Source organism: Protopterus annectens, chromosome 1.part0 (genome assembly GCF_019279795.1).
Source record: "Protopterus annectens isolate FY-2018-M chromosome 1.part0, PAN1.0, whole genome shotgun sequence".
NCBI classification, from domain to species: domain Eukaryota; kingdom Metazoa; phylum Chordata; order Ceratodontiformes; family Protopteridae; genus Protopterus; species Protopterus annectens.
In genome coordinates, this window is record NC_056725.1 from 619062905 (window position 1) to 619075676 (window position 12772).

The following is a 12772-nucleotide window of genomic DNA, read 5'->3' on the forward strand; positions in this document are numbered from 1 at the left end:
AAGAAGAGTCTCAGACTTACAGGCATTAATGGCAGTGGAACATTTTATCATTTTTCATCCGGACAGGGTTTCCTCTAAGGACAAACCCAACATTTATACCAAAGGTAGTATCCAGTGTGGCTCTTAACCAAACCATTCATTTGCCAACATTTTATCCAAATCCCCAGAATAAAGGGGAGAGACTTCTGCACTCTTTGGACATACACAGGCAGCTATGCTTCTACTTGGACAAAACAAAAGCTTTCAGAAAAACTGAGCAACTGTTTGTAGCATAGGCTGCAATATCACAAGGAAAGGCCATCAAAAAGCAGACTATTTCAAAATGGATAGGACACTGTATTCGTTTCTGCTATGCACAGCATGGCAAGTCAGTGCCTAAGAATATTAGGCCACATTCTACCAGGGCAGCAGCCTTTCTCAGAGGAGTACCAACCAAGAAAATTTTGAAGGCTGCAACTTGGAGTTCAGTGCACACTTTTACCAAGCATTATCACTTACCTCTTTACTCTAAATCCAGAGCAGGCTTTGCCACTGCAGTTCTGCAGGGCCTCATAGCCACTCCTAATCCTATTTAGACCCAGCCGCCCTACCTCAGCTTTGGGATTCAACCCAAGTGTAATGACTGCAACAGTGAAACACGATGAACATAGTACAGTTGTGTACCTACCATAAATGTAGATGTTAGAGTGTATTCACTGTTGCAGTCCAGGATGTTCATCATGTGCAGTCATCACACATGGGGTTATCCTGCCGTCAGGCGGTCCCGCAGTCGGCCGAATCCCAAAGTGTTGGTCTGGCATCAGTTGTCGTCACTTCTTCCCTGATGTCAGTGCGACAGGGGTATAAAAGAGGCAGCCGACACCATTTTCTTCAGTCTTTCTTGCCGTGCGGTGCCTGAAGCAGAAGCAGTTCGCAAGTGCCGGTTGGCCAGCTCCTGAGAATTTCGAATCAAATTTCAGCCCAAAGTCTTCTCTAAAGCTAAGTACCCCGTTGGGGAAACTTTTCTTGCTTCAGACCGATGTCAGACAAAGTTAATAATTGCATTTCTTTTGGGAAGCATATACCTCATAAGGATTTTCATTCTTATTGTATTCCTTGCCTAGGCCCAGACCATGACGTCTCTGGTTGTTGGTTTTGTGCTAGGTTCAACAAACATACAATCAAGCGTCGGGCAGATTTCGCCTAACATTATTTTGGCAGAAAATTTAATTATAGCATGTCGTTGGAGCAACTGACATCAGCAATGATTAAAAAACGCAAGGATAAGGACAGGCAACCAAGGCCAAGACCAGATACCGAGGCCTCAGCAAGGCCTGCCGCCGGTTCTCCGGTTTTCAGCGAGGTGCCTACGCAGCCCCCGACTACCGCAGATTTAGAAATTCTGACGGCCTCCCAGACCGAATCAGCTGGGCCTCAGGTGCCGGTTCCATCTCACCCCTCGGACGCCAACCCTGACGGTGAACCGGAGATTTTGGACAGGCCTTCGGTTTCTGAAGGTGTCTTCAAACTGACAACTATCTCTATTAAGTCTTATGCTAAACTTAAAGCCCCCTTAAAAGTTAGGATATCAGGTCCACAGTCCTCCCCACAGGCCCCTATGCCTAAAAAACAGATGCTTAAGATGGCTGAGGATTTAATTACCCTTATCAAGGGTTCACAGCCCCCTCCTGACAAAAGGCCTAGACTGGAGGAAGACTATCCTTCCTCTGACCAAGCATCCATTTCCTCAGTTAACTCTGAGGACCAGGATTATTCCTTCCCTCCTTATGAAGACTCAGATTCTGAAGAGTCCATTCCCTCTGTCTCCCCCCCCCCCCCCCCGAAGACTACTCTTTTGGGGAAACTTTACACACCATGAGGGAACACTTCTACTGGGAAGGCCAAGATTACTCTGACTCTAAGAAAATACTCAGTGAGTTTCTTCTTCTTCCACAGCATAGACCCCTTGCAATTCCTCCAGTTTTAGACATTTTGGATGATGTTTACACCAAATCTAGTCTAAACCCAGATTCCTTACCTCCTGCACCAGCTAAACCAGACAGATACTACCGAGTTCCTGATTCTCATAAGTTTCTATATAAAAGCCCTGTTGCAGACCCCAAAACCATTTCCCAGGGTCCCAAAGAGGTTAAGGCCTCTACTGCTAAGAATCCACTACCTTCAGAAAGAGATTCCAGAGCATTAGAAAGATGGGGGAAGAAAGTGTATACGTCTGCCACTTTGGCCATGAGGGCCTTAAACTGCCAATTCCACATGCTAAAATACCAGCAGTACTTGATTACACAGTTAAAGCAGAAAGTGATCCCTCAGACAGATCAACCTGATTTCAGAGAGATGCAGGATTTGCTGCATATAGCAGAACAGGTGGGAAAGCATACCTTACAGTGTAGTTTTGATTCATTGGAAGCCTCATGTAGAGCAACTGTCATAGGATCTGTAATACATAGACATTTTTGGCTAAAAGAGCAAGCTTTACCAGAACATGTCAAAGCAAAGTTATTGGATGATCCATTGCAGAAAGATGTGTTATTTGGTGTCAAAGCAGAGGAAGTTTTAAAGAAAATGGAAGAAAAGGCAAAATCTATGCAGACAGTTAAAGATTTTTTACAGGTACAACCTCCCCGTTTCAGCAGAAATTGGCCATCAAAAAACTGGTCTTTTCCTGCATCAGACAGAACCCAAAGGGGTAGGTACAGACGCCCAAGGGGCAGAGGCCAGCCACAAGGTTCTTTCAGGCCTAGACAATGGCACACAACAACTCAAAGAGGTGGAGACGAAAGATCTCAACCCTTCAGGAAACAAACACAATGACTTCCCTCTTCACCTGCCAAGCAAAATTGCTCTGGCAGCACCTTTGGGAGGAAAACTGGCTCTATTTCCACAAAATTGGTGCATCATAGCAAAGGACAAATGTGTTCTGGATATTATTACCCGAGGCTACAGATTTCATTTTCACACTTTACCACGGATGAGAGGCATGCCAAATCTACCTCCAAACCAATGGGCAGAGGCACAAATGCAAATTTCAGCTCTCATGGATATGAAAGCAATTCAAAGGGTACCTACAAAGGAGCAAGGTCAAGGTTTTTACTCAAGACTATTTCTAGTACCAAGAAAGGACAAAGCCTGGAGACCCATTTTAGACCTCTCAATTCTAAACACTTAACTGGAGGTACCCAAATTCAAAATGCTTACACTACAGCAGCTTCTTCCCATGCTGGGCAAGGAGTCTTGGCTGGTAACGTTGGACCTCAAAGAGGCATACCTGCATGTCCCTATCAGACAAGATTGCAGAAGATACCTCAAATTTTTGGCAGGTACAACGCATTATCAATTCTCTGCGTTGCCCTTTGGCTTATCTACTGCGCCCAGAGTATTTACGAAATGCCTGGCATCAGTAATTGCATACTGCAGACAACGAGGAATACAAATTTATCCATATCTGGATGACTGCCTGATCCAAGCGGACAGCAAGGCCATTCTATTACAGCATCTGGCATTTGTAACAAAGCTGCTAAGTTGCCTAGGGTACACAATAAACAAAAAGAAGTCATAGCTAATACCCTCACAAGACATAATATTCCTGGGTGTCAGCTTAAATACAATGGCCCAGATGGCTTATCTCACGCCAGACAAACAAAAACAACTGACTCAATACTTCAAAAAGATGGCAACTTTTACCCAGCTCAATGCAAGGAAAATCCTGCAGGCTTTGGGGTTCATGGCATCCTGCGTTCAACTAATTCCACATGCAAAGCTGCATATGAGGAAATTACAATGGTACCTGAAAAGTGTATGGACTCAACACAGGCACAGCCTCGAAACAAGTATACCTCTCATTCCCTGCCTTCAAAAAGAGTTCCTATTGTGGGCCCAAGCATGTCAAATAAACAAGGGTCTTCCTTTTGTCTTGCCTCCAGCAAACCAAACTATGACAACAGATTCTTCAGACTACGCCTGGGGGGCATACATGGCAAGACAGTGCATACAGGGCAAATGGCCCGCAAAACAAATGCATCTACACATCAACCAAAAGGAGATGCTAGCTGTGCAAAATGCACTGACAGCCTTCAAGGACCTCTTGCATCCAGGACAACTACTAATAAGGACAGACAACACCACAGTTATGTGGTACATAAACAAACAGGGAGGAACACACTCCTACCCTTTATGCAGACAGGCAATGACCCTGTGGAACACAGCATTGACTTTCCAAGTACAACTGCAAGCACAGTTCCTGCCAGGAAAGGAAAACATATTGGCAGACGAATTAAGCAGAAATTTGGCAGATCCTCACGAGTGGAGACTACACCCACAAGTATTTTCAATGATAACTCAAAAGTGGGGATGCCCAGGCATGGATCTATTTGCCTCCTCCAACAATTGCCAACTACAGAAATTTTGCACAAGGACTTATCCCTCCCTAGCCTGGAAAGTGGATGCCCTATCATTCAGTTGGACAGCATTGACAGTTTATGCCTTCCCACCACTACCTCTCTTGACCAAGGTATTACTGAAAGTCAGCTCAGAGAGACCTCAAATGATCCTCATTGCTCCAGACTGGCCATGTCAGCACTGGTACCCATTACTAAGGACCTTGACTCACAGCCCTCCATGGATCTTACCTCAATTCCCCCTTCTGTTGACTCAGCAAAACTCTCAGATCCTTCACAGTCAGCTCAGGACTTTAAATTTAGCTGCATGGAGAATACCTTGAATTATCAATCTCTCAAAGGACGTCCTCATTTTGGAGGCCAGCAGGCCCAGCACCAGAAAAACTTACTCAGACAAATGGAAAAGATTTTGTGCATGTAACCAGGCTAAAGGCCAAAATCCTTGGATACCAAACATTCCTCAAATACTGCAATACTTAACTGAGATGCTACACAAAGGCCTTTCTTTCTCATCCATTAAGATCCATGCTTCAGTCATTTCAGCTCAATGTAATACAGATCCTCCCATTTTCTCACACCCTTTACTAAGGCATTTTCTCAGAGTGGCTAAGAATATAAGACCCCCCCCGAAAACCCCCAACGCCAGCTTGGGACCTCAACTTTGTGTTAGAAAAATTAACACTGCCTCCTTTCGAACCAGCCTTCTCAGCAGAACTACAATACTTGTCATGGAAAACAGCTCTGTTGCTAGCTATCACCTCAGCACGCAGGGTCTCAGAACTACAGGCACTTATGGCAGTGGAACCTTTCATCATTTTCCATCAGGACAGTCTCTCTTTACGAACTAACCCTACCTTTATGCCAAAGGTAGTGTCCAGTGTGGCTTTGAATCAGACCATTCATTTACCCACCTTTTATCCAAACCCCCAGAATAAAGGAGAAAGACTCCTTCACTCTTTGGACATTCACAGACAGCTATGTTACTATTTGGATAAGACAAAGACCTTCAGAAAAACTGACCAACTCTTTGTATCCTATGCTGCAGGTTCACAAGGAAAGGCTATTTCAAAACAGACCATCTTCAAATGGGTAGCACATTGTATCCGTTTTTGCTACTCGCACCATGGGAAAGCAGTGCTTGTTAATATTAGGTCCCATTCTACCAGGGCTATAGCAACCTCAGCAGCCTTTCTCAGTGGGGTTCCAACCAAGGACATTCTGGAGGTAGCTACTTGGAGTTCAGTGCACACCTTTACCAAGCACTACCACCTTCCATTATACTCAAACACCAGAGCTGGTTTTGCCACTGCAGTTCTGCAGGGCATCCTAGCTTCACCTAATCCAGTTTAATATCAGCCACCCATCCGTAGCTTTGGGATTCAACCCAAGTGTGATGACTGCAGCAGTATTACACGATGAACATAGTACAGTTTTGTACCTACCATAAATGTAGATGTTCGAGTGTATATACTGCTGTAGTCCAGGTTACCCTCCCACCATCCCCTCTACATACCAGGGTGTTAGTTATAACTCCATGTACATCAATCAAATGGATGCATGCCTATATGGTGTATTTGCTAACAGCTACTACTTTTGTTTATCTACTAAGGTATTTTGCATAGTAGTTTGTATTGCCTTCCTAGTTGGGGGCACCTGACATCTGGGGCAAGAAAAACTGAAGAAAATGGCGTTGGCTGCCTCTTTTATACCCCTGTCGCACTGACGTCAGGGAAGAAGCGACGACAACTGACGCCGGACCAAGACTTTGGATTTTCTCCAGTTAATTCCAGCACCCCATTGCCTGTTTTCTGTACCCCTACTTGCCATCAGTCCTATTGGCAAAATCTTCTTTCTCCTTTCTGTTTGCTTGGTGCTTATAATACTTTCTGATACTTTAGAAATGTAATATTCTGTATGGCTGCTGCTGCTGTTCTCCTTATGGATCTACAACCAAAATACTGCTCTTGCCTTATTTCTTGAATTTCTACCTGCTTCACCACCATCCCTTTTCACTTTCAGTTATAGCCTTCTACTCATGTTATGTATGTGAGCCTTAATTGTGTAGCTGTAAATCTTCCTTTCCAATCAGGTATTCTTGAACCACCTTGTTCTACTGGAAAGATCAACCTATTCCACTTAACACTTGCCGTCTTCCCCTCTAAGATAAACTCCTTCTACTCTTTGTTGTTTACAATTTGAAATATGCTTGACATTATATAAAACTAAAGTGACCATTAATTTCACTGCTCGTACCTTACTGTTCATGTACATAAACAAGTGCTTCCAGTTTCTCAGTTTTTGTAGTATCTTTTGTTTAATCTCTTCCCACATATCCTTAGCTGTTTTAACAGAAATCTTTTTAATCCATACTGCATCCTCTTGAGTCCCCATAAAAATGGGTGTTGCTGAACTAATTCATGTATGAGCACATAATCTATGGCTATAGCCTTTGTCTTATCTTCATTAATATTATATCCTGAAAAAAGTAGAAACTGTCTCAAAATGTCCTTTTCTGGAATCATCAGGTACAAAATAAAATTGTCTTCAAATGATGCCAACTTCTCTTGAATACTGTACCAATTATATCTTTGAATTTCTGAGTCTTTGATTTTCTTTGCCAGTTGCCCTAAATTTAAAGCAAATAAAGAGGAAAGAGGCCACCCATGCCTGTCTCCTCTGTTAAGATGCAACATATCAGCAAAGACCGTTTTGAATTTAATTCTCGTCTCAGATCCTTCACATATCTTCATGATTGACCTTATTATTGTATCAGGGAATGTAAATGTTTCCATTGCTCTGCTCTTAAAATCCCAGCTTACTCTTTCATATGCTTTCTCTGCATCAAGACCCCCCCCCCCAGCAAGTGGTATTTTCCTACATTCTACTTCACTCTGGAGCATCACTCTTCTGTTAGTGTTGGCATATGTTTGCCTTCCTTCCATAAAAACACATGGATACATATCTGTCAGTTTTGACTACACCTCTGCCATTCATTTAGCTAGTATAGACATAAACCCTTTATAATTATGGTCTAAAATTTAAGTGGGGTCTTTATGATGCTGGCTTTGAAGTGTCTTTACTGTCTTCCGGTATTACAGTCACCATAGTTTTTTTCCAAGATGTTGGTGTTTTTCCTCTTCTTAAAATATTGGTAAACAGAACCTTCCAATCTTAATCACTTTCTTCCCTCCTAACTTCCAGACTTCCACAGTGATACTACCTGTTCTGAGAGAATTTCATGAAAATTGATTATGCATCACCATTTTTATCTGGTCTCCTACATTTAACTGTCATTTGTTGAGCCTCATCTTCTTCTAATTTTGATATAGTTGTCTTCATAAATGGTTCCATTTGTGCTCTTTCTTGATTTCCACATTTCTCTACTTTATACAATTTTTCATAACATTTCCATAATATCAGTAATACTGGTATATAATCTGTGATTATTTTTCTTGTTATAGGATCCCTGAGTTTGGCAGCAACCCTTTCCACTTTGTTGCCTAAGTCATTGTGCTAAAGGTGTTTGTGCTTTAGTGTTATCAAAAATTATTGCTTCACATCAATCTAAACTCATGCATATTATCCAGATACTCTCATTTTCTGTTTAACACACTGCATTTGTGTCTCCTCTTTTTTGAGAGATTTTCCCTATTCTGCAATACTTGAACATTTGTCAGCCCTTCTAAATAATCCGTTTTACTTCTTAACTATATCTCTTTTTCTTTTACTGCTGCCGTATTTTAAACTCCAGTTTCATTGTATTCCACTCACTAGCTATAACCTGTGAATACATTTCTGTCTTCCCTAATAACTCTCGAATAATTTCTACTACTCATTCTTAAATTCCCCTCTTTTTAAAAGATAAGTGGGAAACTGCTAGTGTCTCATTTTTTACTTCATTATACTGCATTTTTATCTTAGTTTTTATTGGAGCATTACCCAAAACAGTTATTGGATGTGTGTTGAAACTTTAAACTGAATGCACATGTTCCTTTGAAATATAATTTCTAACAAGTCTAGCCCAGTTAATATACCTTGGGGAACAATATGTAAATTCTCGGAGTTCCTACTAGAATTCACATTTTCCGTACCAAATATTTTAATAATTTTCTTCAGAAATGTACTTTCTGCTATTATATTTTCCTTTCTAGGTCCCCAAAATACATCCTTGCTGTTGAAAGTCATGTTCCAATCCCCACAAGTAATACTCCCTGCAGAAAGGTGATATTTCTCCCAAAATGATGTTAAGCTCCATAATAGCAGTATTTGGTGGAATACACATACATGTCAACATAATCCTCCCCCCTTACCCAATAGCCTCTTACTACCACAAATCTACCATTGCCATCTTCCTCTTCTGTCACTGTTGGAACTCCTGTAACAATTAGGATAATTATTCCTCTTTTCCTTTGTTCCTGATAATCTGCTGAATATATATCCTGAAATCCTTTATCAAATTCACATACTCATTTCTTTCCCTATGTGTCTCCTGGAGCATTGGTATTTAATGTAATTAAGTACTCTGTATCCTCTTTTTCTGTACCTGTAAGGCCATTTATGTTCTAAGAAAATATTATGTATAGTGTGGCCATTGTGGTAAAAAGTTATTGTTCCCACCTGTTATATATAACTTTTTTTGAATGTGTATTTCCAGTTTTTGTGTTGCTACACATGCTAATGTTTGGCAGGCTGATCTTTTATACAGTTGTTTGTCATCTCCATGTGAACGTATGTCACATTTTATAGACTTTTTGTTTTAATGAAACCCTCAAATAAAAAAAATACATTTTCTGAACACCATACCCCGTTTACTTACAACAAACATACAAAACTATGTGCATCTTCAAAAAATGAAATTTAACACACCATATCTGAACAGTTGCCCCAAATCATCAACTTTGTGTACAGGCTTTACCTAAAATTAACTTATGCATTCTAAAGCACATTTTCAGCTTGTGCTCCCACTTATCTCTGATTGGTATCTGTTCTTGTCTTTTCCCTTTTCCTCTTTTAAATGTGAAAATCAGCTTATATGCATTAAAAAAATTAAGTTTTAGCCCAAACAAAAAAGTGCAGTGGCTATCTTTAAATTAAACTAAATTATATGTTGTTAAATGCATTAAAGTATAAAACTGCTAGGGAAGCTGTTCATTCCTTCTCACTTTGAATAATTTTGAACTTTATTTTTCATTGAATTGCTTTTATTTATTTTTATTTTATTTTACATGTGTTTACCAGGAAAGTCCAACTGGGCACAGGTCCATTTTCAGCGGAGGCCCGGGGAGAAAAGCTCCACATTACAATAAATTACATGAGAGTAAAAAGAAGTAGAACATGCATACATATGGCATATATACACATCAGGACAACATGCTGGTGATTAACTAATGTACATATAGCATATATACACACAACAGGACATCATTCTCGGGATTAACATTTCTTACAATAGACAGTCAGAGGTGCATTTTTTTCTTCTTTTGCAGTTATAAGTTTTGTAAGGTAAATGAATACGGGTTTGGAAGCTTTCAGGGGAGAAACTGTTTATACATAGCTGTACCCTGACAAATTCTCTTGGTATGGATTAGCCTGGTGAGTGGCATGAGCATAGCCAGTTACTTAGTGGGTTTTCAGGAGTTTTTTGAATTGACTAAAGGAGGTGGTAGAAGTTATTTGGCTTGGTAGTGTGTTCCAGGTTTTGGCAATGGTGTTGGCAAACAGGGACTTACCAGCTTCGTTTTTATGTTTGATGACAGTTACGAGGTTCTGGTTACTAGATCTTAAGGGTCTAGAGGGAATGTGGGGCTGAATTAGGTGCTGATGTGCTGGAGTGATCTCAGGAAGGTAGTAGAGCTTGTGCGCTATTGAGAGTTGATTGAGTAGAAGTATATGAGACAACTCATGCCATTTGAGTTGCTTAAGGGATAGACAGTGGTGGAACCTATATGAGGCTTCAGTAGCAAGCTTGGCAGTCTTGTAGCAAGATTCCATTTTATTTAGGTCAGTTTGCTGGAGATTGGTCAAGATGGGAGAGGCATAGAGGAGGGTGGATAGAAGAGTCTTTGCGATGGTTACTTTGGTGCGTTTTGTCATAAGCTGTTTGTTCCTGTAGAGGAGACCAAGTTTTTTATTAACTTTCTTAATGGTTTGTGCTAAGTGGATGTCGAACTTCAGGGTATTGTCTATTTCTACGCCTAGCAGTTTAGTGTATGTGGCTGGACTGATTTGAATGTTTTCTTTGGAGCTAATGGTGAAATTATTATTTAGGGGAGGAGCTCTGCAAGGACTGAAAATAATTAGTTTGTTTTTTTGGGATTAAGAAGAAGTTTGATGTTAGTGAACCAAATTTCGGCTAGGTTGAAGCTATTTGGGTAAGGGTTTGCAGTTCACTAAGGGTAGGTGCAGCACATATGAGGGTAGTGTCATCTGCATATTGTACTATTGAGGCAGTGGGAGAGGATTAAGAGATTTGATTTGTAAATAGAGAGAACAGCAATGGGCCAAGGATGGATCCTTGAGGGACTCCTGTGGTTACTGATAACAGGGGGGACACTGGTCCTGCCATAGGACTGCTTGCTGACGGGCAGATAAGTAGCTGTTGATCCATGATAGAGGAATGACTTATATTTAGGGTGGATAGGATATCAAGAAGCAGACTGTGGTTTACTATGTCAAAGGCTTTTGATAGGTCTAAGAATATGGAAAAAAACAAATAGACCCTTGTTTCTGTGATGGTTAACTATTTTGGTGAATGATAGTAGTGCTGTCTTGGTGCTATGGGAAGGTCTAAAGCCATGCTGGGATATGGAGATTAGGTTGTTATTTTGGAGGTACTGTATTAGTTGAGTATGAACAACTCTTTCTAATATTTTGGTTAAAGGTGATAGGATTGCTATTGGGCGATAGTTTGTGAGCTCTAAGGAGTTGCTTCCTTTGTGCAGTGGAATTATATTTGATGTTTTCCATGAGGTGGGGACTTTGCATTCTGAGAGAGATGGATAGGCTATAGCTTCAGCTGAGATCCGAAGGAAGTCTGCTGGCAGCTTATCAGCTGCTAGAGTGGTTAGTAGAGTACTTGCCTCTATACCTTTAAATTTTGCATGTCCGTCAGCAAAGAATGCTCAGAACTTTGAAGATTAATTGCTTGTACCTGCAGACAAGCGAGTCTCAATGAAAATGTAGTCAATAATGAGGAAAAACAGCTAACAACTCTGAAAATGCATCTTGTCCATTTCACTCAGCACAGAAAAGAACATACTACTACTTTCAGCTGCAGACTTTTTGACTCCTACTGAACATTTGTTAAAGGAGAAAAACAACACACACACACGCACACAAACTTTTAAAATAGTGTTAAAAACACTTTCCAGATATTTATCATTTTTCCTCCTAATTTCCACATTTTCACAGGAATATGCCATATGTTCCTGTAGACTTCCCCTTTGATTGAACAGACCTCACTCTTTTTATGTCATCTCTTCTTGTCTCTCATCTTCCTCTAACCTGTCTAAATATTTCCATTTGTTCTTTTTTTGGTTTTACCATTCCTCTGATTTAAAAAGATTTTCATAAAACTTATATCTCCAATACCTTTACAGGATCTCTTATTTTTCTTGTTTAAGGTCAACTACGTTTGATTGCAACTCTCTCTTCTTTCCATTGCATAAGTTGTTGTGCTAAAGTTTTTTTGCTCTCTTGAGCTATCAAAAAATAGTTGCTTAAGAGCAGCCTTTCTAAATTCATGCTTATTATCCAGATACTCCCTCTTTCCCATATATTTCTTTGGTTATTTATACCATGTTTTCAAACTCGGTTTTAATTTTATCACCCCACTCACTAGCTAATGCTTCTGAAGTAATTTCCGTCTTGTACAATAACTTTTAAGTGATATCCACTGCCATTTCAGTAAATTCATCCCTTTTAAGCAGATAAGTAGGAAAAGGACCACTGTCTCATTTTTTACATCCTTATCTTGCATCTTTGTATTGGTTTATATAGGTACACAAGCAGATTTATTTATTGGAGAGGTTTGGGAACTTTTAATTAAATACACATGTTCATGTGAAGTCAAATTTCTGTCCATTCTAGTCCAGTTGTTGCATCTTGAGAAATATTTACATTCTATATGTTTGCTCTACTGAATTCTTAAATTTCCTGTAAAATATTCTTATGTACTTTTCTAGAAATTTACCCTTTTGTTATATTTTCCCTTCTTGGTTCTCCTTAATACATCCACACTATTGCAAATCAGATTTCATTCCACACCCATAAGTAATAATAACAACAATAATAAACTTTATCTCTCTAAAAATTCTGTGAAGATCCATAATAGTAGCTTTAAATAGAATATAAATAAACTGTTAGTATTTACTGGTTAC

The 12772-nt window shown here is 40.1% G+C and overlaps 1 protein-coding gene across 3 annotated transcripts in view; it reads left to right on the plus strand.

Moving 5' to 3' along the window:
- UBR2 (ubiquitin protein ligase E3 component n-recognin 2) overlaps positions 1–12772 on the plus strand; it is a 5196118-nt gene that overhangs the window by 2018107 nt on the left and 3165239 nt on the right. The gene's annotated exons all lie outside the window — the stretch shown is intronic.